The 26,049-nt window shown below is 47.1% G+C and overlaps 1 protein-coding gene and 1 long non-coding RNA gene across 2 annotated transcripts in view; both read right to left on the bottom strand.

The window, feature by feature from the left end:
* LOC310679787 overlaps nucleotides 1-7,590 on the bottom strand; it is a 70,586-nt gene extending 62,996 nt beyond the window's left edge. Inside the window, exon 1 of the long non-coding RNA XR_014512538.1 lies at nucleotides 7,515-7,590. This is a non-coding gene — a long non-coding RNA (uncharacterized lncRNA). The remainder of the gene's footprint in view (nucleotides 1-7,514) is intronic.
* Nucleotides 1-26,049, bottom strand: part of LOC310679786 (sterol O-acyltransferase 1-like) — a 114,301-nt gene that overhangs the window by 49,671 nt on the left and 38,581 nt on the right. The gene's annotated exons all lie outside the window — the stretch shown is intronic.

Here is a 26,049-nt window from a genome sequence, read left to right on the forward strand (position 1 = left end):
CGGGTCATGTGGCCAGCATGACTAAGCAGCTTCTGGCAAACCAGAGCAATGCACGGAAACGCCGTTTACCTTCCCGCCAGAACGGTACCTATTTATCTACTCGCACTGGTGGATTAGCTCAACACAAAGATGGCCAGTCAGGTTCTTCCATAAGTTCACAAGCAGCAGGGTATCAGCAGAATGAAGGTCCCAGGCATCCGGCGCTCAGGGGTACATTGCCTCTGAACATGGAGGTTCCATTTCCTCTCATGGCTGAAAGTTGTTCATAGACCTACGTTCCATAAATCTGGCCCAAAGGCTTTCTGAAAGATACCAAAACCACTGCGCAGCTCAGTCAGTAGAGCACGAGACTCTTAATCTCAGGGTCGAGGCAGAGATTCCTGCACTGCAGGGGGTGGGACTAGATGACTCAACTCTACAGTTCTACGATTCTGCTATGCCCAGTGCTGATCCTAAAACTCAGCAGAGGAAGATGAATACGTCAGACATCATCACCACATCTCGTTGCATAAGCTCATCTACACCTTGCCAGACAGACTAGCTTGTCAAAGACAATAATCTAGTTAGCCTTATGTCTGAACACATGCCTGTTGCATCCCAAAGCAATTCTGCTGTTTACCTGGACGGCCGGGTGACAGTGAGGTTGGAGGATGCCCTGGAGTGCGGAATTGCTGGTGGCAGTTCCACTGGTGCAGCTGCACAGCCTCGACCTCACCCCTTCCCTATTCAGATAAGCAGCAGCAGAGCCACTGACATCGGGAAGGCTGCTTAGCCTCTCCACACGCATTGCTGCGGATTAGATGAAACCCAACCCTGCCAACAAAACTGCTTGAAATACATTGCCCACCCTTTTTTTTTTTTTAAAAAAAAATAATTTTTATTGAATGGTTTCATGTTACAAAAAACAATACAGCCATACCACCACTAAATATAATTAAGAAATAAAAATCACATACATCGATATGCTCCTGCCCACCTAGCAGTTCGAAAGCGCATCAAAGTGCAAGTAGATAAATAGGTACCACTCCGGCGGGAAGGTAAACGGCGTTTCTGTGCGCTGCTCTGGTTCACCAGAAGTGGCTTAGTCATGCTGGCCATATGACCTGGAAGCTGTACGCCAGCTCCCTCAGCCAATAAAGCGAGATGAGCGCTGCAACACCAGAGTCGGTCACGACTGGACCTAATGGTCAGATTTACCTTTAATTACCTTTAATCTATAAGGAACAGGGTTTTTCCACACGAGCCTGCTCAAACCTTACGGTCATCTTAAGAGGCCTTCCTGAAAGGCCCCCTCCCTCGCAGCAGGTAGTGACTACTGGAGCAGGGCTTTCTCAGTCTTGGCCCCCGGACTTCATACAATCCTCCTCACCACCACCACCCGGCCAGGAGGTTTGCCTGGTGTGACAGACAGCAGAGCCAGAGAAGATTGTCTGGTGAGGCAGTGCCTCAGAAATCCCACCAGACGGCTGTAGCCTCTTTCTGATTGGCTACCAAGGCATCCAGGAGGGGGAGGGGGAGCAGCACTTTTGGAGGGAAAATAAAAGGAACCGTTTCTGAGGGAATGTCCAGCTAGCATGGGCAAAGCCAGAATGTATGTTGGGGGGGGGGGCAGAACCTCAGTTTGTATTGATTTAATTTATTTATTTGAAGGGGGGCAGCTGTCCCGCTCTGCCACACACACGGCTGCGCTCATGCCAGATAGATATAGATAGCGATAGGGAGGTAGTTTAAGAGAAACCGTGAGGTAGAGTTAGGAAAAGAGTGTTTCACATCCACCCTGAGGGAAATACCTACAGCTAGAGAAAGGAGTCTCTAGACTGAGTGTTTAGGGAGAGTATTCAGACAGGAGTGAACTGGAGGAGCCGCGTTCGAGTCAGGAGGGGAGAGATCTTCTAGAAAGAGAAGACTCCCAAACCAGTTAAGGGATGGTGTGGGGAGATCCCCTAGCTCCATAGTACTATTTGGAGTACCTCAGTGAAGGAGGTGAGGACAGGTGAAAGCAATGGCAAACACCTGCTAAAGGCCCCCTGAAATGTTTGGCAGTGAAAACCCCACATTTCATGGCACCCCAAAAAATGAGCCTTTGGCGCCCTAACTCACGGGATCCCAATTTCTCCAAAAGTCAGGCGTTGTCCGATTCACTCCAAAGCGGCGCCAAACACCCAGAGAATGCCCCCTGCAAGGTTTGGGGGTGAAAACACTATGTTTCACATCGCCCCACAAAATGAGCCCTCGACGCCGTAACCCACATGGTTGTCAGGGGCTGGACTGAGGAGGAATGGTGGGAGCCCCCCCTTGAGGACCTGCTCCACAACTCCAATTTATAAAGATTATAATCCAAGTTAGAGGTCAAGAGATATGTAAAGGTCAGTGCTTTATATGATTCAGCCACATGGTGGAGCAATACACAAAGATTAAAGAAGCCATGACAGCCAGCTCTGAAAAGCTGGGATGATTTGTCAGGTAGCTGTTTATCTCTTTGACATGCAATATTTCCTTTTGTGAATGAAATGAAATTCTTTCAAACAGTTTTTTAATGTTGGCATTTGTCTGTCTTGAGAAGCAATGGAGTGCGCCTCTGGGGGTGAGGTCAAAAGTCAAGCAACGGTGTCAGCAGTCCCAAAGGGACCTCTCCAGGGAGCAAGACTGGGCAGTGTGTCTGGAGGTCCTGGGCTTCCTAGATGACAAGACTCCCTCTCTTGGCCTTGCAGATGTGTCTCCAAGGAAAGCAGAGTTAGGCACCAGTTGGGCTGCAGGAGTTGTCAGAAGGGGTTGTAAACGGCGCCATCCAACCGCCTGAGGGACTCCACTCCAGATTTGTGTAGGGTTTTCCTTAGCCTTTTCAGCTCCCGAAGATATCCCACAAGGCATATTAGGATCAGTTTTCCTTCTCCTCGATGGGCTACCTTTCTAGGTGGATGAGCCCCATCTGCCCCTCACTTCCCTCCACAGCACTGCAGAAACCACCTTCTTGACCACTGGGCCCACGCTTGGCCTTGTCTGCTCAAGCTGCTGGAGCCTGTCTTTGCACACAGGGGAAGATCCTGAGCATTTGAGACTCCTTGGCTGCCCTCACCTGGTTTAGGTGGCCAGTCAAAGCCGTTCCCAGGATGTGGCCTCTGTCACATGCTGACCGTTTCTAGGAGCAAGAGAACAAACTTTTTATTTAAGAATGGAAATGGTTTAATGAATAGTTACAAACTGTAAACAGATAAGAACATTGGCAGGATTATTGGAATAACCTGCAGTTTAATAAGATTATATATTTAAAGCAGATGCATAAATGAAGAAATTAAGGTAATTTGGATATGCATAAGATATGAAGAATCAATTTAAGGAACTGCAGAAAGAGGGGGAAGGAAGTCAAGTTTTGAAATGTTAAAATGACTGCAAAATTATTGAAATGCATAAACTTGAAAATCATAATTTATTTATTTTTTAAAATATATTTTGCCAAAAATCAGACATCGTCCATTTCACTCCCAACTGGAGCCAAAGGACACAGGCCTGGCCAGGACAGCTTTCCAGTTATAGCTTCTGCGGTGATGAGGCATGTGAGCCTCAACTTTCCTGTATCTACTCCAGCTGAGGAATCACACACCTCCTCCCCAAGCTAGTGAGCCCCACCTGGGCTGTGGGTCCTTGCCTTCCATCCCTCCCAACTGACAGTTGTTAGTTCTGGAATCCTGAGCTTGAGGGGGGGGGGGTACGTCCCATTTCGCCCCGTGGGACACTCAGCACTACTAAGCCACCTGCCTTTGGCACTGCAGCAGTGATGGCTTTGGTCCCTGAAAGAGCATGCAAGATCTCTCCCAAATCTCAATACATATTTTGCTCTCCTAGATATCTTGCAAGACTTCAATGAGATCTCACAAGAGAGCCAGTGTGGTGTAGTGGTTAAGAGCGGTAGTCTCATAATCTGGGGAACCGGGTTCGATTCCCCGCTCCTCCACATGCAGCTGCTGGGTGACCTTGGGCCAGTCACACTTCTGTGAAGTCTCTCAGCCCCACTCACCTCACAGAGTGTTTGTTGTGGGGGAGGAAGGGAAAGGAGAATGTTAGCCGCTTTGAGACTCCTTAAAGGGAGTGAAAGGCGGGATATCAAATCCAAACTCTTCTTCTTCTTCTTCATCTTGCAGGAAATCTCCAATCTGTTTACCTGCAAGCACACACCTTTAATTTTTTTTTTCTTATTTAATACAAATTTCTCAAACTAACAGATTTGCACATAGGATTCTGTATCACATGAAATGGCACATTTGTTTTGTTCTATTGTTACGTTATTTGTGGCCTTCTAACACTTTGGGAGAAGCCTTGTCTCCCTTTTCCCTTTAAAAATGAGGATCTATGCTTTACACTCAGCAGGAAGGTCCATTTAAAAGGAAACATGTAGTTGTTTTGCTGCTGCTTTTTTGTGTTCTCAGGTGTCCAAGTTAGCCTCCTGGCCCTGCTCCTCCAATATACCACAGCAACATCCCCCATGAGGAATCCCTACTTGGGCTTTCATTGGCCATCAGCAATATCTGGTGGAGCCAGGTGGAGAGAAATGCCCAACTTCTAGTCCATCTAGTCCAACCCCTTCTGATGGAGGAATCCCTTTCCCATAATATCTAAGCTGGTAAAATGCGGTCTTGACTATGCTACCACTCAGTGGATTTGTAACTGGCTGACTGACCGAACCCAAAGGGTGCTCATCAATGGTTCCTCTTCATCCTGGAGAAGAGTGACTAGTGGGGTGCCACAGGGTTCTGTCTTGGGCCCGGTCTTATTCAATATCTTTATCAACGACTTGGATGATGGACTCAAGGGCATCCTGATCAAATTTGCAGATGACACCAAACTGGGAGGGGTGGCTAACACCCCAGAGGACAGGATCACACTTCAAAACGACCTTGACAGATTAGAGAACTGGGCCAAAACAAACAAGATGAATTTTAACAGGGAGAAATGTAAAGTATTGCACTTGGGCAAAAAAAAATGAGAGGCACAAATACAAGATGGGTGACACCTGGCTTGAGAGCAGTACATGTGAAAAGGATCTAGGAGTCTTGGTTGACCACAAACTTGACATGAGCCAACAGTGTGACACAGCAGCTAAAAAAGCCAATGCAATTCTGGGCTGCATCAATAGGAGTATAGCATCTAGATCAAGGGAAGTAATAGTGCCACTGTATTCTGCTCTGGTCAGACCTCACCTGGAGTACTGTGTCCAGTTCTGGGCACCACAGTTCAAGAAGGACACTGACAAACTGGAACGTGTCCAGAGGAGGGCAACCAAAATGGTCAAAGGCCTGGAAACGATGCCTTATGAGGAACGGCTAAGGGAGCTGGGCATGTTTAGCCTGGAGAAGAGGAGGTTAAGGGGTGATATGATAGCCATGTTCAAATATATAAAAGGATGTCACATAGAGGAGGGAGAAAGGTTGTTTTCTGCTGCTCCAGAGAAGCGGACATGGAGCAATGGATCCAAACTACAAGAAAGAAGATTCCACCTAAACATTAGGAAGAACTTCCTGACAGTAAGAGCTGTTCGACAGTGGAATTTGCTGCCAAGGAGTGTGGTGGAGTCTCCTTCTTTGGAGGTCTTTAAGCAGAGGCTTGACAACCATATGTCAGGAGTGCTCTGATGGTGTTTCCTGCTTGGCAGGAGGTTGGACTCGATGGCCCTTGTGGTCTCTTCCAACTATGATTCTATTCTATGATTCTAATACATTTTAGACAGCACTTTTACATTATGCAACAGGTCTCTCTCCAGGAAAATAGTGTGTTTTCATTGCCAAATGTCCCAGCATATGGCTCTGCTTTCGAGTTAGTCGGACAACCCCAGATTTTTGGCAAGATCCTGACACCGCTGTTTAGCGTGCTGATGGCTGGTTTTTTTGGGGGGGGGGGAGCTGTGAATCGTATTTTTACAGGGGCTCTTCCTGGAGTTTGGCACCGCTTTGGAGTCAATCGGATAATGTCGTGTTTTTAGCGAAATCTTTACCCTGCAGGTAAGGGTGTCGAGGGCTCATATTGTGGGGTGCCCTGAAACGTAGTTTTTTCACTGCCAAATGTAGCATGGGGCCTTCTCCAAGCATTTGGCAAAACATAGTGTTTTCTTGACAAACGTTGCAGAGGCTTTCCCCCGCAGCTTAGCGCCCCTCAAAGGATTCGGCTGAGGTTGGATTTTTTCGATATCTTGACCCAGCAGGGCTCTTGACATTGGCAGCGCTCCGTCTCACTGTTCTAGCTTGGGGATGGCTGCGCAAAGCCTCCACCCCACTGCTCTGCAGAGGCTTCAAAGGCTGCGCTCTGGGGGCTTCAGGCAGCTATCCGCAAGCCTTCCGAGCACAGCAGGAGTTCCCACTGACTTTTGGAGAAATTGGGATCCCGTGAGTTAGGGCGCCAAAGGCTCTTTTTTTGGGGTGCCATGAAATGTGGGGTTTTCACTGCCAAACATTTCAGGGGTTCTTTAGCAGGTGTTTGCCGTTGCTTTGTTGTGAATCCTAAGGCGTCAGGTTTTCAGCGAAATCGTGGCCACCATAGCTATCTTGACAGATGATTTGGCCTGTCACCCTTGTGTGGAAGTAAAGGATGAGATTCCCCTACTACTCCGCCTGAGGTCTCCAATGTGGTGCACCCAGCCTCCACTCACACTATTCCTATGTTGGGAAATTTGGGGGTGGTTTGTGGGGATGTTATGTACTGAGTTGAATAGGATCCAAAATGCAACAGTCTGATTGGTCCTAGAACAATAGGATCCAACATGCAGCAGTCTGATTGGTCCTAGAGCAATGCAACAGTCTGATTGGTCCGCAGGAGCCACCCAATCCAGCTCCAGGTGGAAGTGAATCCACAACCTGATTGGCCTACAGGAGAATCCCAGAATTAGCCAATCACGTGCAGCCCATTGTGTAAATAATGTATATAAAGCAGATATTGTGGGGGAACTTTCATTCCTTGCTACTATGAGCTGAATATAGAGCATGAAATCCACTCTCGACGCCGAGTATATTTCAGGGGAAGAGCTGTTTCGGATATTTCCTGCTTGTGAATTATTGGTCTGTGTGTGTGTGTGTGTGTGTGTGTAAAACACATGCCTAAAGCTTTAAATCTGGGATGGGCATGGATGTTCTGAGTTGGGCCACCAGGTGGCACTGCAGGCCACACTCCAGCTGCTGCTGCTGCTGCTACAGGTGCCAGTAAGTCTCGCATTTTCAACGTCTTCCTTCTCCAAAGCACTGGCTAAATGATTCATTGCTGGACTCCCATCGCTGAGGCCAAATGTACCTTTACAGAGCAAAATATCCTTTCGAATTATACACCCAGCACATGGAACCTGACAAAGGGGCAATATGAGTGGACTCTCTGTGCCCTTACCACAGCAAAAAGACTGATACTGGTGAGTTGGAAAAATAAAAATGCGTCTCCCTTCTATGATTGGATTGAAGACTTATACAAACTCACAACATATGAACAACCTGCAGATAAACGCAGACTTGCCATGGACAAATTCAGTGATACAGTGGTACCTCGGGTTAACATACGCTTCCGGTTACAGACTCTGCTAACCCAGAAATAATACCTCGGGTTAAGAACGTTGCTTCAGGATGAGGACAGAAATCGTGCTCCGGCGTGGCAGCAGTGGGAGGCCTCATTTGCTAAAGTGGGGCTTCAGGTTAAGAACAGTTTCAGGTTAAGAACAGACCTCCAGAAAGAATTCAGGTACAGGTACCACTGTATATGGAATCCATTCTTTCAAATACTGTTCTTTTTTGGTGATCATTTGTAGCCGAGTAATACTGTCTTCCGTGAACCCGGTCTTAACAATGAGTCTGTAAGTGACTGTGGAGGCCAATTCTGGATCCACACGTCCTTCCACAGTGGGGACATTGGATTCCGGGCACGAGTTGATCACTGTGAGGGTTTGCCAAGCGTGCCTTCCTCTTAGCACATGTCTTCCTTTCGTCCTGAGTTCAAGCGTCTTCAAAGCACATGACACCTTTGGTAAAAGCTGTTCTTCAATTGGGGCACCCGCAGGTGAGTGTTTCCCAGTTGCCGGTGTTTATACTACATTTTTTAAAAAAGATTTGCCTTGAGAGTGTCTTTAAACCTCTTTTGTTAGCCACCAGCATATCGCTTTCCATTTTTAAGATTGGAATATAGTAGCTGCTTTGGAAGACGATAATCAGGCACAACATAACCAGTCCAACGAATTTGATGTTGAATAATATTTATTCTATGTTTGAGACCTTAAAATTCTTATAACACATCCCATCAGAGTTCCTTCATTTTCATTTCCTCCTTATTTTTTCTGGCTTTTTAAAGTGCTCCCCCCCTTTCTATGTCGTTTCGGAACAACCAAATGCAGCATTGATTTAAAAAATTGTAAAAAAAACCCAAACAAACCACATTGCAGATTACTTTTATTCTCGATTAGTTTTTTATTCTGGATTAGTTAACCCTGCACACTTTTCTCTCTTGCTCTGCCTTCCACATATTACCCCTTGATAGAAAAGTGTTGGGCAATAGTATTGCCTGGCAGGTTTGTTGGTTTCCTCCCATCTTCCCCTCTCCCCAGATGTTCCAGATGTGTAACTCTGTAATCTGAGAGTATGTTTTATGTGCCTATATTCAAGGCCCCCTGATGCCACCTGCTTCAGGCAGCATCACATGGGAGGCGCAACAGAAGGAAGGAATTGATTTCTAAATAGCAATCTGGGCAGCCAGAATATGCGTTTGCATAGAGACTGTGCGATCTGCAATCTGGTGCTCTTCAAATCTTTATCCTCAGTGGTTTGAGAGAAATGATCTTTAATCCAGCCACCTCTAGTTCAAGTCTGAGGAATATTTCTTTCTTAAAAATAAGACAAATTGCTTGCTGTTTCCCCCCCCCCTCCTCTCTCCTGTCTGCATTTTTTCCTCCTTCCCTCCTACATCTTTGCCATCTGTCTCTTTCCTGTACACAGAGGCAAGAATTAATTTTAATTGTTGGGACAACATAGCCTCCTCTGATCAATGAATTAACCTTTGCCATCACCGGAGTAATAATAAAATAAAAGCCTGCAGGCTGTGCGAATGGCTTGAGCAAAACCAATGATTTTCCTCATCGCCTCGTTCAGCTGCTTCTACTCCCTGGTACCACGGTGGGCCTTTTCCCTTTCTACCTGTGAAAGCCCTAAAGGATACTTCATGCTAGTCTAAGAGATAAGACAGAGGCTGCCTTTTGCTTCCAGGTCGCTTCTATGACTGCAGTCAATGGCAGTCATTTTCTTTGGACCGTAATACTTGGATTTTGAGTCAAAGCTCAATGCAACAGGTGCGTGTTTATTTAAGCAGCTCACCACAACTTTCCAATTTATTTGAAAGGTTTACGGTAGCTGTTATGTACTGATTTGAACAGGATCCAGAATGCAGCAGTCTGATTGGTCCTAGAACAATAGGCTTCAGAATGCAGCAGTCTGATTGGTCCTAGAACAATAGGATTCAGAATGCAGCAGTCTGATTGGTCCTGGAACAATAGGATCCAGAATGCAGCAGTCTGATTGGTCCACCGGAGACACCCAATCTAGGTGGAAGGGAATCCGCAACCTGATTGGCCTACAGGAGAATCCCGTAATTAGCCAATCACGTGGGGCCTATTGCGTAAATAATGTATATAAGGCAGACATTCTGGGGGAACCTCCATTCCTCCTCACCACTATGAGCTGAATAAAGAGCATGAAATCCACTCTCGACTCCGAGTATATTTCAGTAACTAACCTGTGGTCAGTGGCCAGGGTTGATGGGAGATGTAGTTCTGCAACATCTGGAGAGCTGCAGGTTGCACATTCCTGAATTATAACCTGCTCTTTAGACCTTAAAAGGGCTCCCGAGGGGGCTAAAACTTAAAATTTACATACTGAGCAACACTGCAAAGGTAAAATATTGGTTAAACCCATTTAAAAGGAGCCCATATTAAGCAGGAAGCAACCCAGCAGGAGAACCAAATGCCTGGCAAAAAGTCTTACAGCACAATCCTATACACATCTACTCAGAAGTAACTTTTATTGAGCTCAGTGGGGCTTCTTTCCAAGAAAGTGTGCATGGAATTGGAGCTGCAACCCAGTACACTTTTGCATGGTAGCAGAAGCCATAGAACACAGTGATGCTTACTCCCGAGTAAACATATATAGGACTGTGCTGTGAATAATGTGTCCTAAAATTATGTTCTGTGTTATGTTGGAGGGGATGCCAGGAAACCGGGACTTACGTTCACATGTGGTGGGGGTGTAAATACATTTTTTTTGGCAAAGGGTGTTTAAGGAGATAACAGAAATCACTGGGTTAAAGCTGACCGTAAGTCCAGATGTAGCATGATTATCAATTTATGATGGGGTGGAAAGTTCGCAGGTTGTAAAGGACTTACTCACAAATTTACTGACAGTCGCACGAGTTATTATAGCTAGGAAGTGGAAGGGACAAGGTGAATATAAAATGGAAGAATGGTATAAAAATGGTATAAAGGAGTTTATCTCAGTGAAGACCTTACTTGGAAAATCAATACAACCCAGGTGGTTAAGAAAGCCCAACAGAGACTCCATCTCCTCAGAGTACTGGCCTGTGGACAGTCCAGGAATCAGCATTTTTACATGAATAGAATGTATCCTTTTATTTAAAATGCATCTCTGGGTTATTTGTGGGGCATAGAAATTCGTTCATTTTTTTTTTCAAAATATAGTCCTGCCCCCCACAAGGTCTGAGGGACAGTGGACTGGCCCTCCTCAAAAAGTTTGCTGACCCCTGCCTTAGACCCAACTCTCTGCTTGCTCGTTGGTAGCAGTCTTGGTAATACAACCACATTGACTTAAGAGTTAAATTCCTGGCTTCTAAAGGTTAGTAACAAGGGAAAAAATCAATGCAGCCAGCCAGGTTTGCCTTTCTTAACGGCATTGTCTGAGGCTACGGGGGACCATAGACGTTTCAGAAATAGAGGTAGCCCCCAGGAGAGTGGCCAGCAGTTCGAAAGAAAGGGGAAATAAGCCAAGCTCCAGATGTTTTCTCTGCCAGTCATGTATAATAAGGTCCAACAAGTGACCTTTAATGTCAGTGTCTTGAAGGCAGCCTGCTGTGAAAGACCAAACCAAGAGCCTCTGTTGTCTTGCCCCAGACCTTCCAAGACAGAGGGGGGAGAAGGGAGCTGCCGTTGCTTCGGCGGAGCTCAGCAAATCGGGCCCTCCCTTAAAAAGGGCACATATTGCGGTGAGACCTGAACAACCGACACCCTGTGTTGTGGGTGGGTACGATTGGTCAGCCACAACACCCGATTAGTAGGTCCCTCGAAGCTGGGTGCAATCTGGCCAATGGGACGCAGTCCAAACCGTTCGAGGGACCTATTTATGCCCATGCACGTGACCCAGAGCTTCCTCTTTCGGCGTGTGCATTTGTAACACCCGCCCACCTCTCCCTACTTTTAGGGCTTTGCGCTTGACCTTGCTATGTTGTCGTGTGTCGTCTGTCGTTGGGACAGGGGCACGGCAGGAATTTCCCCCACTTGGCTGATTGGCTGTTGCCATTTGGGTTTCACCTGCTGCGTAGCAAATCATCACAACTTGTCAGGTTGCAGATGGTTCAGGTGATAGGGATGGGAGAACGCTCTCGCCATCCCTATGTGAAGCGTATTCCATTAAAGGAATCCAGGGACTCAATGGTTTGGTCAACCCCTGAGAGGGGGCTGTGCCTGTGCCGGAGTCCAGGGGGGCATCTGGGTGGTGGAGTTAGCCCATTGCCGCCTTTCCGCTTATCCAGGTGTTCCCCCTTGGCTGACCTATGCTGGTGCCCTGGGTTAGCGCTACCTGCATGGCAGGGAGCTAGTCGAACCAGAGCCTATGCAACCACTCACTTGTTGTAATCAATAAAGTTGTTCCTTAAATTCTGGCAAAAACTGAAACCAAAAATTTGAGTCATGTGTGAATTTATTTAGGGGGGAGGTTTCTGGGTCTGAACATGCAAATGAAAAGGAAACTTGGGATTTGCAAAAAGACACAGATCAGAGCCCAGACTGTACAGGTTCTGGAGCCATTTTGGGAGGCGGTAAATGGAGAATATGGGGAGGGCGGACGGGAGCGCCCAGCCCCCTGCTACTTCTGGGTTGTTCTCGGCATCTGCTACCAGTAGGAGGTTTCAGTCTATTACGATGGGGCTTGTAAGGGCAGGGGGACACCTCTGGTCTGCAGGCCAAACTTAGCCAGTTGGTCAACAAGGTCATTTCCCCCAATCTACACCTGCTGGTCATATGTGATGTCAGGTGTGGGGCAGGTTGAGGCATGACCGCTGATGCACCATCAGGAGCCTTGAAGAGCTTTTCAGGTGTTGTATTCACAAGGGAAAGCAGGCTGTGGCCTCAGTCTCAGCCTCCTTAGGGCACTGTACATGGTCCATTGTAACTCCCACATGGTGCTTTGAAGTCCTGACTCTGAGACTTCAAAGCGCCCAGTCACATCAGATGATTGACAGGTGGCTGTCTCTACCCACCTGACAGATTTGGCTCATGAAACTGTGAGCAGAAAAGGACCTGACCTATGGACAGTGGCGGAGCTTCATGCTCCAGCACCGGGGGGCGGAGAGCAGGCGGAGATGGGTCTGGTGTGCATCCCGGGGTGCGGCATACCCCCTGCAGGGGCGTGGTGCGTGTCCTGGGGGTGTGCCGCCCACAGGGGTGTGGCGTGCATCCTGGGGGTGGGGCACATCACCTGCAGGGGCGTGGTGCCCAGCGTGGGCGGAGGGGCAGCCATGATGGTACCCTACCGGGATCACGCTGCTGGGGGTGGTGCGCTTCCCCCGCATTCCTCTTCCTCCACCAGTGCCTATGGAGCCAAAAACTTTTGCCACCCTTGTAGGCTGCCTGGTGAAAAGAGCATGCGCCTGCTGTATAAGAGAATTAAAAGAGAATTATATGAGAATGATGTATAGATGGTATTTGACTCCTGCAAGACTAGCGGAAATGTATAAGAACACGACCAACATATGTTGGAAGTGTAAAGTTAAAGAGGGTACATTTCATCATATGTGGTGGCCCTGTAAAATCGCTAAGGTCTTCTGGGAAATGATTTATAATGAACTGAAAAAAATGTTTAAAATAACTTTTGTTAAAAAAACCAGAGGCCTTCTTATTAGGTATAATAGGAGAAGAATTACTGAAGAATAAGAGAGTACTGTTTATGTATGCAACGACAGCGGCAAGAATACCATTTGCCCAGGGATGGAAAGAAGAAAGAGCCCCATTGTGAGAAGAATGGATAATAAAGATGTTGGACTATGCAGAGATGGCAAGGCTGACCGGGAAAATCAGGCACAAAGAGGACAAAAAAATTAATAAAGAATGGCATAACTTTATAGAATATATTAAAGAACTGTAAAAATTTAAAAACGTTAGCAGGATTCACACAGCACTTGTAATTTAAAACAACAAAGGATAAAAACGAAGTACAATAATTTGGATAAATACAATTAGATGCAGTTAAAAAAAGGAAGATAAATTTCGGAAGCCAAGGGGGGGAGGGAAGTCTGGGGGTTCAGGGAACCCAATAAAGGTACTGATATGGACTATGGTTTAATGTAAACACGGTGTGCGTAAAAAATGTTTTTTCTTTTTGAAACTTTGAAAATAAAATAAAATTGAAATAAAGCATGCAGGAAACATGTTGAAATAATACAGTATTGGGTGGGGGGAGAAAAAGAAATAAAGTCCCATTGATCGGTAAAGGAGCTGAAGTTTGTAAGAAGGGATGAGACTTGTAGTGATTGCACTAAGGCTGCAGTCTCCCAGAAATACCTTTTAGAAGGCACCTCAAAGCTTTTAGAAGGCACCTCAAAGCTGTCCTGCCACTTTGAGGGCTAGATATGTTAGGTTGTGGGTGAAAATATCAGACGACACAGCGATTCTTCAAACAGCTCTTGTTTATTCAGATGCCAGAACAGAACTGAACTGAAGGGTTCAGTCAGCCTGCTTATATAGAGCTCCAGTACAACGTTACTGTAACAACTTTCTAAAACTATCCAATCACTGAACGCCACTTCCGATCCCTTATTTGCATAACTATCTACAGTATCCCCCTGCTGGCCCAGGGTGAGAACTTCAGTACATAACAAGATACTTGCTCTCGTTGAAAGTGGAACTCTTTCGACTCTGGTGAACTAATTGGCTATTGTGCTGGAAGTCTGCTTTTATGACTCTCCGTGGAAATTACAGCCGCTTGTTTCCTTGTTTCTAGCTGCTCTGGTGCAAATCCATTCGGTGGTTTATGCAAGTTTCTTCCCTGCCTTGCTGTGTCCCACTTGGTTTGCATCCTGCGCCAGTCCTTCATGTCGGAAGCAATTAGCGCTTGGGCTCAATGATCAGTCAATACCGTAGCCAAGGCAAATTTAGAGGGGGAGAGGAGAGAAGGAATTGGTGGCTATGTGCAGGTGGATGGCATAAGAGTCCCCTGGGAAGAGAGTAAATAATCATAATTATGTTTTGCCCAGCATGGACAGATTGGTGGGGCTTCTTTTCTCCTAGGTGAAAAGAGGGCAGAGATGAGAAGGAAAAATAAAACCCAGACATCAGTGCCCAAAGTTTCAAAGTTCTTATAATTACCAGCTTGAACGGAGCCAGTTCAGGGATAAAAGGTAAAGGGACCCCTGACCGTTAGGTCCAGTCGCTGACGACTCTGGGGTTGTGGCGCTCATCTTGCTCTACAGGCCAAGGGAGCAAGCATTTGTCTGCAGAGAGCTTCTGGGTCATGTGGCCAGCATGCCTAAGCCACTTCTGGCGAACCAGAACAGCGCACAGAAACACCATTTACCTTCCTGACGGAGCGGTACCTATTTATCTACTTGCACTTTGACGTGCTTTCAAACTGCTAGGTTGGCAGGAGCAGGGACTGAGCCACGGGAGCTCACACTGTCACGGGGATTCGAACCGCCGACCTTCTGATCGGCAAGCCCTAGGCTCAGTGGTTTAACCCACAGTGCCAAGGCATTTTTCCTTTCAGCACAGCTGATGGGGTGGGCTTTGCTCTCCACCTGCAGCAGTCAGATGGAATAGCTGCTGTATTCCAAATACTCCATGTATATACTCAACGCCATCATTTATACCACAGCCCTGGGAGGCAGTACCAGTGCTGTTACTGCTGTATTAAATAGTAGTAATAATAATAATAATAATAATAATAATAATAATAATAATAAATAAATAAATAATTTATTATTTGTACCCCGCCCATCTGGCTGGGCCTCCCCAGCCACTCTGGGTGGCTTCCATAGAAACAAAAAATACAGTAAAATATCACAGATTAAAAACTTCCCTGAACAGGGCTGCCTTAAGATGTCTTCTGAATGTCAGGTAGTTATTTATCGCTTTGACATCTGATGGGAGGGCGTTCCACAGGGCGGGCGCCACTACCGAGAAGGCCCTCTGCCTGGTTCCCTGTAGCTTTGCTTCTCGCAATTCCCTGTAGCTTTGCTTCTCGCAATGAGGGAACTGCCAGAAGGCCCTCGGCGCTGGACCTCAGCGTCCGGGCAGAACGATGGGGGTGGAGACACTCCTTCAGGTATACTGGGCCAAGGTCATTTAGGGCTTTAAAGGTCAACACCAGCACTTTGAATTGTGCTCGGAAACGTACTGGGAGCCAATGTAGGTCTTTCAAGACCAGTGTTATGTGGTCTCGGCGGCCGCCCCCAGTCACCAGTCTAGCTGCCGCATTCTGGATTAGGTGTAGTTTCCGAGTCACCTTCAAAGGTGGCCCCACGTAGAGCGCATTGCAGTAGTCCAAGCAGGAGTCCAAGTGGGTGCAGATAGTGAGCGTCAGCAGATCTAGAAGGCTGAAGCCCCTGGGTTGCTGCTGCCAGAACCCCAGTCTTGGCAATTAATTTTGGCTTTCTAAAGTGCTCTGAGGAACCAGACAGTTTTCAGGCTGGTTCCGGAGAGATCCCGTTCCAGGACAGGAAGAAGCGAAGGGAAGTTGGTCAGAAGAGAGAGAGATAGAGAGCATATATTGCTCTCTGGGCAGCCATGGTGGTGATGCTAAGGCACAGCAGTGGGAAAGCCAGGACTTGTTCTCCGTGCTTGATCCCTGAATTTGCCACACAACCTCTGCTTAAAAACCACCAAGGAAGGAGAGTCCCTCACCACTCATGGGAGTCTGTTCAGTGGTGTATCTTGGGGTCTCAAAGTTCTGTGGCACCCTGTAGGACACCCAAATTCAGCACCCCTCCACCTCTCCATTCTAAATCATAGTGACAGAGTCTACACCCAGTGTTACTGAACCAGTTGTGCTCCCCTTAACCCCCCTCTGGTCTGTTCCACTGTTACTGTTAGAAGGTTCTTCCACAAATAGTAACACCCTAGAGGTCCCAGGCCCTAAGGAAGTCAGATTAGCCTCAACCAGAGCCAGGGCCTTTTCAACATTGGCTCCAGCCTGGTGGAACCCTCCGTCTCATGAGACCAGGGCCTGCAGGATCTGATTTCTTTCCGCAGGGCCTGTAAGACAGAGTTGTTCCGCCTCGCCTTTGGCTTGGAATCAACTTGATCCCCTCCCCCTCTTTCCTTTTTCCTTTCTCCTTCTGTGATGGAACTCCTATTTGGGGACTTCCCTGGCTTTTTTCTGGCCCACGTAGGACCAGCCTGGATAGTTGGCCTTGGTGAAGGCTCGATGTTTTCATCCCCCCAAAAATTGTTGATTTGAGTTCCTACTGAATTGAGGCTGCATTTTAATGTTGTATTTTAATCTTGTTTATAAGTTGTATTTCAATCCATTGTTTTTATACCGCTGTTAGCCGCCCTGAGCCCGGTCTTGGCTGGGGAGGGCAGGGTACAAATAAAATCTAATAATAATAGGCAGAATCTCCTTTTTGTAACTTGAACCCATTGGTTCAGGTCCAGAGCAGGAGAAAACAAGCTTGTTGCATCCTCCATGGGACAGCCCTCTAGATATCTGAAGATGACTATCTCAACTCCTCTCAGTCCCCTCTTTTCCAGGGTCAACGTACCTAATGCCCTCACAACTGTTCCTTGTAAGGCTTGGTTTCCAGACCCTTGATCATCTTGGTTGGCCTCCTCTGCTATTACCATTATTAAACTGTTAGGAGTCAGAAGGCTGATATTCTGCAAATCTATGTCGTTTTCTTCTTCTCCTTTTTCGCTTGCTAAACAACATTGCTCCCCTGCCCACATCCCTGTTTGCAAATACAGTCATACCTCAGGTTACAGACACTTCAGGTTGTGTTTTTTCAGGTTACGGACCGCCGAAACCACGGGTTACTTCTGGGTTTTGGCGGCCGTGCATGCCCAGAAGCGCTAAATTGTGCTTTGTGCATGCACAGACGTGCCAAATCGCAACCCGCGTGTGTGCAGACGTGCCGCTGCGGGTTGCAAATGTGCATCCCGCATGGATCACGTTCGCAACCCGTGCGTCCACAGTACTAAGACAGCATGCCTGTGAAAGGTAATCTTATGCCCAGTGTTGCAGTTAATCAATAATTGTTCTTCTCTGAACATCAACGTAAGAACAACAAACTAAAATGGCCAAAGTGTTCAGCCTCCCGCAGGCAGGCATTAATTTAGCCATTCCATCTGTCCTTACCTTCATTTGCTGCCTGCCCAAGAAAAAATGTCGTTTATTTTGCATAGCTGGTGCTGGGAGGAAAAAGTGTCTCTCGCTGCCAAGAATTTTCTTACCGAGTTGCATTATGACTTGGGGGCAGTTCTTCCACCAAGCAAACACTCTGTCACAGCTTGGACTTAGAAGCAGTTTTTGCAACCACAGCCGTGGTTGTCTGCAGAAATAATTTGGGGGGGGGGGGAGGTCTATAACTACAGGTTGTCGACTTGCGACCGAACCCCACCCACCACTGCGTGGTGCTGAAGAGAAGCAATGGTGATCTATTGCATTGTACGGGATTATACATTTCAGAACTAATGGCTAACAAATTGCTTTATTTCCCCAATAAGCAGTAACTGAGTAAGGCACTAGAAGGATGTACAGTAATTTTATCCTTGGGATAGATCTCCAGTTTTTCACTATGGACACTCAGCGAACACAAACACATTGATCTTCGCTCATTGTCAAGCATAGCCATGTCTTCACCCTGCGCAAAGGACTAAAGGATCGTTTTTCGTGTGCATGCTGTAACTGGGAGGGGAATGTAAGGATGGTCATCAAACGGTTTGCTGTGGTCCACTAGTTAGTAAGGCTCATCTTTTGTAGATCACCTTGATGGAATTGTCCCTCTGCCCACAATTCATAACAGATTTGCCTCCAAAGTTTTCAATTGGTCAAGTTCCTGAATGGAATTGACACGGGCTTGAAAGTCTATTTTCTTCAGTGTGGTACAGTGGCGTAGCGTGGATTGTCAGCACCCGGGGCAAGGCAAGTAATTTGCGCCCCCTAACCCGGGGCAAGGCAAGTAATTTGCACCCCCCCGCTGCACTGTCCCTCCCCCAGATAGTCCCTTGCTCTCTCTCCGCACCGCACCGCACGCCTGGCACCCTCCCCTCCACAGTGGGCGGCGACCCGGCGGCTCGGATCGGATTCGCACAGCCAGCACTGCAGTGAGAGAGAGTGAGTGAGCCAGGTAGGGGCAGAGAGCTGCGAGCGGCCCCCCCCAGATGTTGCGCCCGGTGCGGCCGGCCCCCCCTGCACCCCCACGCTACGCCACTGGTGTGGTATATCTGAGATGGATGTCATCCATTTTCATCACTGAAACCAGTCCTAGATGAGGCAATAAGTGAATCCAGGTAGATAGGCCACTGGGAGAACCCTTCTATGGCTTGGTTGGGTGGTTGACATGCTTTTCTGTGGCATGTTTGTCTAGGACAAGGTGCTTTAAGTTACACATCCTCTGTCAGTTGTAGGGCCCTTTACTAGATGTGACATTGATTGTGGGTGGGGTGGGGTGGGGGGAGGGAGAGGGTAATAAAGTTCTTCTCCCCCAAGCAAACCTTAAAATGAAGAAACCCTTAAAACAGCTTTTACCAAGCTGGTACCTTCCCAGATGTTTCCGTCTACAACTTCCACCGGTTCCAGCATCATACAGCTGTGCTGGCTGGGGATGATGGGAGTTGTAGTTCCAAACTTCTGGAGGGCATCAGCTTGGCCATGTCTGCCTTAAATGCTATACATGTGTGAATGCATACACATAATATACTTGCCGCAGTTCATCACAATTGCCGTTTTCAGCCAAGACATGGATTTCATATTGTTCTCATAAGCAAACAAATCTCCTTGGGCCAGGAGTTGGAGGAGGGGACTTTTAAGACATCAGTTGCTTTGGCAACATATGCCTTTTAGAAATAAACACACATACACACACACCTATTCATTGGATAAATATAGCAACTCTTTGCTTTGATCCGCATGCAGATTTAGATTTCTGTCAAAGGAAGTGAAATGTGAATGACGGTGGGAGGGGAATAAAATAAACCTATAATGGGCAAATAGCTGGGATGATGCCTCTTGCGGAGAAAGATTTACTTCACACAGTGCCTCTGTGGAAATCTGCAACTTCCTCTGTTGAGTTGTTCAGCAGTTGTTCTCATCTTCATGGGATGCTAACTAAGATGACCAGGTCCACATGTATGTATGTATGTATGTATGTATGTATGTATAAATAAGGCCAGGGAAAGAGGAAAATAATTGCTGCCAAAGGCACTGTAGTCAGCCAGCTGTAAACATCTGGATCACTGTTATATGGAAATCTTGTGGCCGTTAAGGAAATATGGTCATTGAAATTCAACTCAATGTTGATCCAGAGCAACGTATAGTTAGCAGAGTAAAAACTTAAACACGTTATATGGTCTCGGCAGTCACTCCCAGTCGCCAGTTTAGCTGCTGCATTCTGGATTAGTTGCAATTTCCGAGCCACCTTTCAAAAGTAGCACCATGGTAACAACAACAAGAGTAAATGAAAGAAGCAAGGGGGACCAGCAGCAATTTATCCATTTATTTCATTTCATAATGTAATATTATATGCCGCTTGATTGCAGAAAAAATAATAATCAGTGGTTATGTGAGTCTTGTGAAAGACCATCGTTTTTAAGAGAGCTGGAGCAGAGCAGTGTAAAGTATTGCACTTGGGCAAAAAAAATGAGAGGCACAAATACAAGATGGGTGACACCTGGCTTGAGAGCAGTACATGTGAAAAGGATCTAGGAGTCTTGGTTGACCACAAACTTGACATGAGCCAACAGTGTGACGCGGCAGCTTAAAAAGCCAATGCAATTCTGGGCTGCATCAAAGGAGTATAGCATCTAGATCAAGGGAAGTAATAGTGCCACTGTATTCTGCTCTGGTCAGACCTCACCTGGAGTACTGTGTCCAGTTCTGGGCACCACAGTTCAAGAAGGACACTGAAAAACTGGAACGTGTCCAGAGGAGGGCAACCAAAATGGTCAAAGGCCTGGAAACGATGCCTTATGAGGAACGGCTAAGGGAGCTGGGCATGTTTAGCCTGGAGAAGAGGAGGTTAAGGGGTGATATGATAGCCATGTTCAAATATATAAAAGGATGTCACATAGAGGAGGGAGAAAGGTTGTTTTCTGCTGCTCCAGAGAAGCGGACACGGAGCAATGGATCCAAACTACAAGAAAGAAGATTCCACCTAAACATTAGGAAGAACTTCCTGACAGTAAGAGCTGTTCGACAGTGGAATTTGCTGCCAAGGAGTGTGGTGGAGTCTCCTTCTTTGGAGGTCTTTAAGCAGAGGCTTGACAACCATATGTCAGGAGTGCTCTGATGGTGTTTCCTGCTTGGCAGGGAGTTGGACTCGATGACCCTTGTGGTCTCTTCCAACTCTATGATTCTATGATTCTAACACAGCCTTCCCATGGAGTGCATAATAGTTTCTTTTGCCTCTATGTCATCAAGACTGTATTTGCAGGATTATAATTTAGAAGGCCTCTTAAATCTCCTCCTGGGACCTCAGCCCCATTCACACGAATCCCTGGTCTGTTGTTCTCAGTAGACATCTCAACCTATGCCACTCCAGCTATCCCTACACTCAGGGCCGTCTTTAGCATATGTGCCTCCGTCGTGCAAAGATCCGCCCAGCGCCCCCAAATTTAGTTTAGCCTCCAAATTAACTTTTATTATGCGTATGTCAGACACCACGCTTAAAATCTATTTTGGGATGTATTTCTAATTACTCCAAAATGTGTTTCTCGCTTGCCATTCGTCATAAAATGAAGAAAAAATACAGCTCGCTGAATTCATAGTGTGTGCTCTAGGCGTGTTTTTGCGGAAATGGAAAACTAAAACCGTGCCGTGCTGAATCGCATGTGTAGCAGAGCCCTAAGTAGTAGGTAGTTAGTCAAGGAAATTGCCAACAATTAGCAAAAATAAACACTATTTTTTAAAACTATTTCTCTAAACGAATTTGAACTGTTAAATGTTGAAATTAAAACACAATTTGCAGTGTTTCACTCGTGGCACCTTTGACACGACTGATCTCGTGCCGCCTGCCTGCCGCCGGTGTGAGATCAATTGTGTCAAAGGTGCAGCTGACCCCACTGCAGCTCAATACAATACGTAACATAATCTTAGGCGGCTTCAGCGGCAGGTGCCTGGCGCCCCCCAGAATTTGACGCCCAGATGCCCTGCACCCCTTGTACCCCTGGGTAAAAAGGGCCCTGGCTACACTTCTGACCAGCAGAGGCTGGTGCCCATAATATCTGTTAGGGAAAAATGCAGCGAAGCCAACAGTACATAGAGCCAGAGTCACTGGCAAGCAGAACCAACTAATTCCAGTTTTGCTTCCATACTCGTCCCAGCTGATTGCTATAATGGCAACTCTGAAGAGGAAGCTGACAGCCAGAGCCACCTCATGGACTGTATTTGGATCCCTTCCAGTCGGGATTCAGGCCTCATCATGGGACTGAAACTGCCTTGGTCGCTCTGGTCAATGATCTCCGGTGGGCTAGGGACAAAGGTGAGAGCTGTTTCCTAGTTCTGCTGGAACTCTCAGCGGCCTTTGATACAATCGACCGTAACATTCTTCTGGACCATCTAGAGGTGCTGGGAGCTGGGGGCACTGTCATACAGTGGTTCTGCTCCTTCCTCCTGGGCCGTGTCCAGAAAGGGGTGTGGGGGATGAGTGTTCATACCCCTGGGCTCTCACTTGTGGGGTGCCTCAGGGTTCTGTCCTCTCCCCCATGCTTTTCAACATCTACATGCAGCCGCTGGGAGAGATCATCAGGGGGTTTGGGCTGGGTGTTCATCAGTATGCGGATGATACCCAGCTCTACCTCTCTTTCAAATCAGAACCAGTGAAGGCGGTGAAGGTCGTGTGTGAGTGTCTGGAGGCGGTTGGAGGATGGATGGCAGCTAACAGATTGAGGTTGAATCCTGACAAGACAGAAATACTGTTTTTGGAGGACATGAGGAGGGTGTGGAGGACTCCCTGGTCCTGAATGGGCTAACTGTGCCCTTGAAGGACCAGGTGCGCAGCCTGGGAGTCATTTTGGACTCACAGCTGTCCATGGAGGCGCAGGTAAATTCTGTGTCCAGGGCAGCTGTTTATCAGCTCCATCTGGTATGCAGGCTGAGACCCTATCTCTCTGTGGACTGTCTCACCAGAGTGGTGAATGCTCTAGTTATCTCCTGCTTGGACTACTGCAATGCGCTCTATGTGGGGCTACTTTTGAAGGTGACCCAGAAACTACAACTAATCCAGAATGCGGCAGCTGGACTGGTGACTGGGAGCAGCCACCGAGATCACATAACACCGGTCTTGAAAGACCTACATTGGCCCCCAGTACATCTCCGGGCACAATTCAAGGTCCTGGTACTGACCTTTAAAGCCTTAAACCTGAAGGAGCGTCTCCACCCCCATTGTTCAACCCAGACACTGAGGTCCAGCACCGAGGGCCTTCTGGCGGTTCCCTCGCTGCGAGAAGCAAAGTTACAGGGAACCAGGCAGAGGGCCTTCTCGGTAGTGGTGCCTGCCCTGTGGAACGCCCTCCCACCAGATGTCAAAGAGAACAACAACTACCAGACTTTTAGAAGACATCTGAAGGCAGCTCTGTTTAGGGAAGCATTTAATGTTTGATGTATTATTGTATTTTAATATTGTGTTAGAAGCTGCCCAGAGTGGCTGGGGAAACCCAGATGGGCGGGGTATGTATGTATGTATGTATGTATGTATAAATAAATAAATATAATAATAATAATAATAATAATAATAATAATAATGTTGGAGGGCAGGCAGATGAGGGCTGGCTGAGAACAAACCAGAGTTGCTGGGGCACCATCCTATTCGCCCTAACAGACCAGCCAAGACCCTTTTGGAATCTTCATTAAAACTCCACCAACATTTTTAACGTTTCCTTTTCTTACAATTCAGTTAAAAGACACACACACACACACACACACACACACACACACGATTTGCTAAACTCCCCACCCTTGGTTGTCATAAGTATTCTCCTGCATACAACTTTTTTAACCAGGGAAAATTAAAAAACAAACAAACCAAAAAACTAGCGATAAATATGCCCCTGTAAGAAGCAGTGTCCATGGGAGGAACATCTCTTAAACTGGCAGGCGGCCTGTATAAAGAGGATATTTTCTTGAAATGTAGACAGCTCCAAGGAAAGTCACAGTAGCTGTAAAACACTGCAGAATAAATAAAGCTTCAGCTCTAGGTACACTTTGGAGGAGAGCAAGACAGGTACACTTAGTTCAACAGTGGCTTCTTCTTCTTCCCTTTCTGCAGGAGCTGTGCAAGTTTCAGGAGAGCATTTTAAGCTATGTCAAGTAGTGACAAAATATCCTACGACTGTTGTTTTCCTCTCCTGTCATTCATGGATTGGTTTAACCTGAGTGTTTGCTCCAGAAGGCAAGAACCAGTTTCTCATTAATGAGAAGTAAAGTAATCTGGACTTTCAACCTCAAGTGGAAATAATTTTTTAATTTTATTTTGAGCACTCGTTGTTTTACTGGTCTATGGCACAAGATTACCACTATCGTTTGAACTGCTGTCACTTGCCTACAATTTTTCAACACTCAATACAGTGTGTATCCTAGAATATCAATGAGGGTGGTGTTGGGTGTTTTTTTTTTTTTTTAAAACTTAAGAGCAGTTCTAACTTGAGTGGTTTTCTTTTCCTACAGATGATGAAGAAGAAGAGTTTGGATTTGATATCCCGCCTTTCACTCCCTTTAAGGAGTCTCAAAGCGGCTAACATTCTCCTTTCCCTTCCTCCCCCACAACAAACACTCTGTGAGGTGAGTGGGGCTGAGAGACTTCATAGAAGTGTGACTGGCCCAAGGTCACCCAGCAGCTGCATGTGGAGGAGCGGAGATGCGAACCCGGTTCCCCAGATTAGGAGACTACTGCTCTTAACCACTACACCACACTGGCTCTCAGTGAAGCATATGAGAGCAAGTAAAAATGCAGCATGCAGAAGAGGTGCTGGCTGGTGCCTATTGAGACTGGTAGGGACTGGAAGGCAAGGAAACCAACTGTCCATTCAGTCAGAGTCAATGGTAGGCAGAACCAACCCATTGCTGGTTCTAAGAAGGAAGGCAGGTAGGAGCTTGCTGAGGACAGACCTGAGGTTGGGGGAGCAGTGCTGCATGTACAGTTGCGAAGGGATACAAAATCTGTTTCCCCTCCCCTTAAAGCAGTGGCCTCTGGTACTGCCATCTAAGCAACGCCCTCTGGAACCGTGTTCAGGGCCATCTTAAGCATACCCAGCGCCATGGTGCAAAGATCCCTCCAGCACACCACCCCCTGTTTCCCAGAGTTATCGACCTTTTCCCAAACCTCTGTGGGGATCGCTCTCCTCCCGCGGGGGCTTGGGAGGCAAGCTGCATGCCCGCCAGCCATATGGTTGACAGGGTGCAGCTGGCGGGTGTGCAGGAGGGAAAGGGGAGGCCGCTGGCAAAGCCGCACAGCTCCCCCACTCGCTGGGGTGCCCCTGAGAGGCCGGCGCCCTGGCGCAACGCACCAGTAAACCCAATGGGGAAGACGGCTCTGTGTTTTCATTTATGTCATATAACTGAACTAGCTCTGTTCATTAACAGCCTGGGTCTCTTGGGCACCTTTCTGTCTCGAGAGATAATGGATGAAGTCAAACCGCTGCGTTAGCCGCACCAAAATAACCTCTCCAGGGCTCAAGCCTGAGCAGTGTTTGTGAAGGTCTTGGGCTGCCCAGAAGATGACCTCCCTCTTGGCCTGGCTGACATGGTCCAAAGGAAAGCAGAGCAGTTTGTTTGGCACCAGATTGGTTGCAGGAGTTGCTGGAAAGAGGCACACAAGGCACCACCCAACTGCTTTAGGGATTCCACTTTGGATCTGTGTAGTGTTTACTCCTAAGCCTTTTCTTCTTCCAAAGATAATCTGCAAAGCAGCAGAGGTTTACGATCAGAGTTGTCCTTCTCCTTTCCAGGTGGACGAGCCCCATCTACCCCTCACTTCCCTCTACAGCACATGCAGAAACTGCCTTCTTGACTGCTGGACTGTTGGACCGGAAAGAGAGAAGTTTACTCCATGTGGAAGATACATATTTGACATCCAAGATGCATAGTTTCAGGTCCTACCCTAATGTTTTGTTGTAAACTGATTTAACTATTTTTAAATTGCTGGAGCCCGTACAAAGATGAATTGAATTCATCAGTGGCGGCCAGCCCTTTGGCTATAATATATCCCAAGGAAGCAAGATCAACAACAGCAATATTAATAATAGTGCATAGCACTGAGGCAACAGTTTTTATATTCTGAATGGTGAAAGAGTGGGCAAGGAGACTGCAAAGCACAGCCTCCTCCTCCTACCACTTCTCTGCTTTAAATTCTCTCTCCCAAAGACCATTTGCTTAAAAAAGGGAAAAATATGTGGGAGCACAGTTCCACATTAGTTAGCCCTTTAGGCGTGATTAATTTTTGCTGGCTTGTTTCCATTGTCTGTTAACAGGCACATTACATTTGCCCTCTTCCACGTTCAGGGCACCTTTGCAACCTGAGAAGATTTCCCTTCTGTTCTGGTAAATGCAAGACAAATGGTGGGACGTTATTCAACAACGGTCAGATGTGCTTGGCTGTGAGGAGCAG

This window comes from Podarcis tiliguerta, assembly GCF_965153285.1.
Source record: "Podarcis tiliguerta genome assembly, chromosome: 6".
In the NCBI taxonomy this organism is placed as follows: Eukaryota; Metazoa; Chordata; class Lepidosauria; order Squamata; family Lacertidae; genus Podarcis; species Podarcis tiliguerta.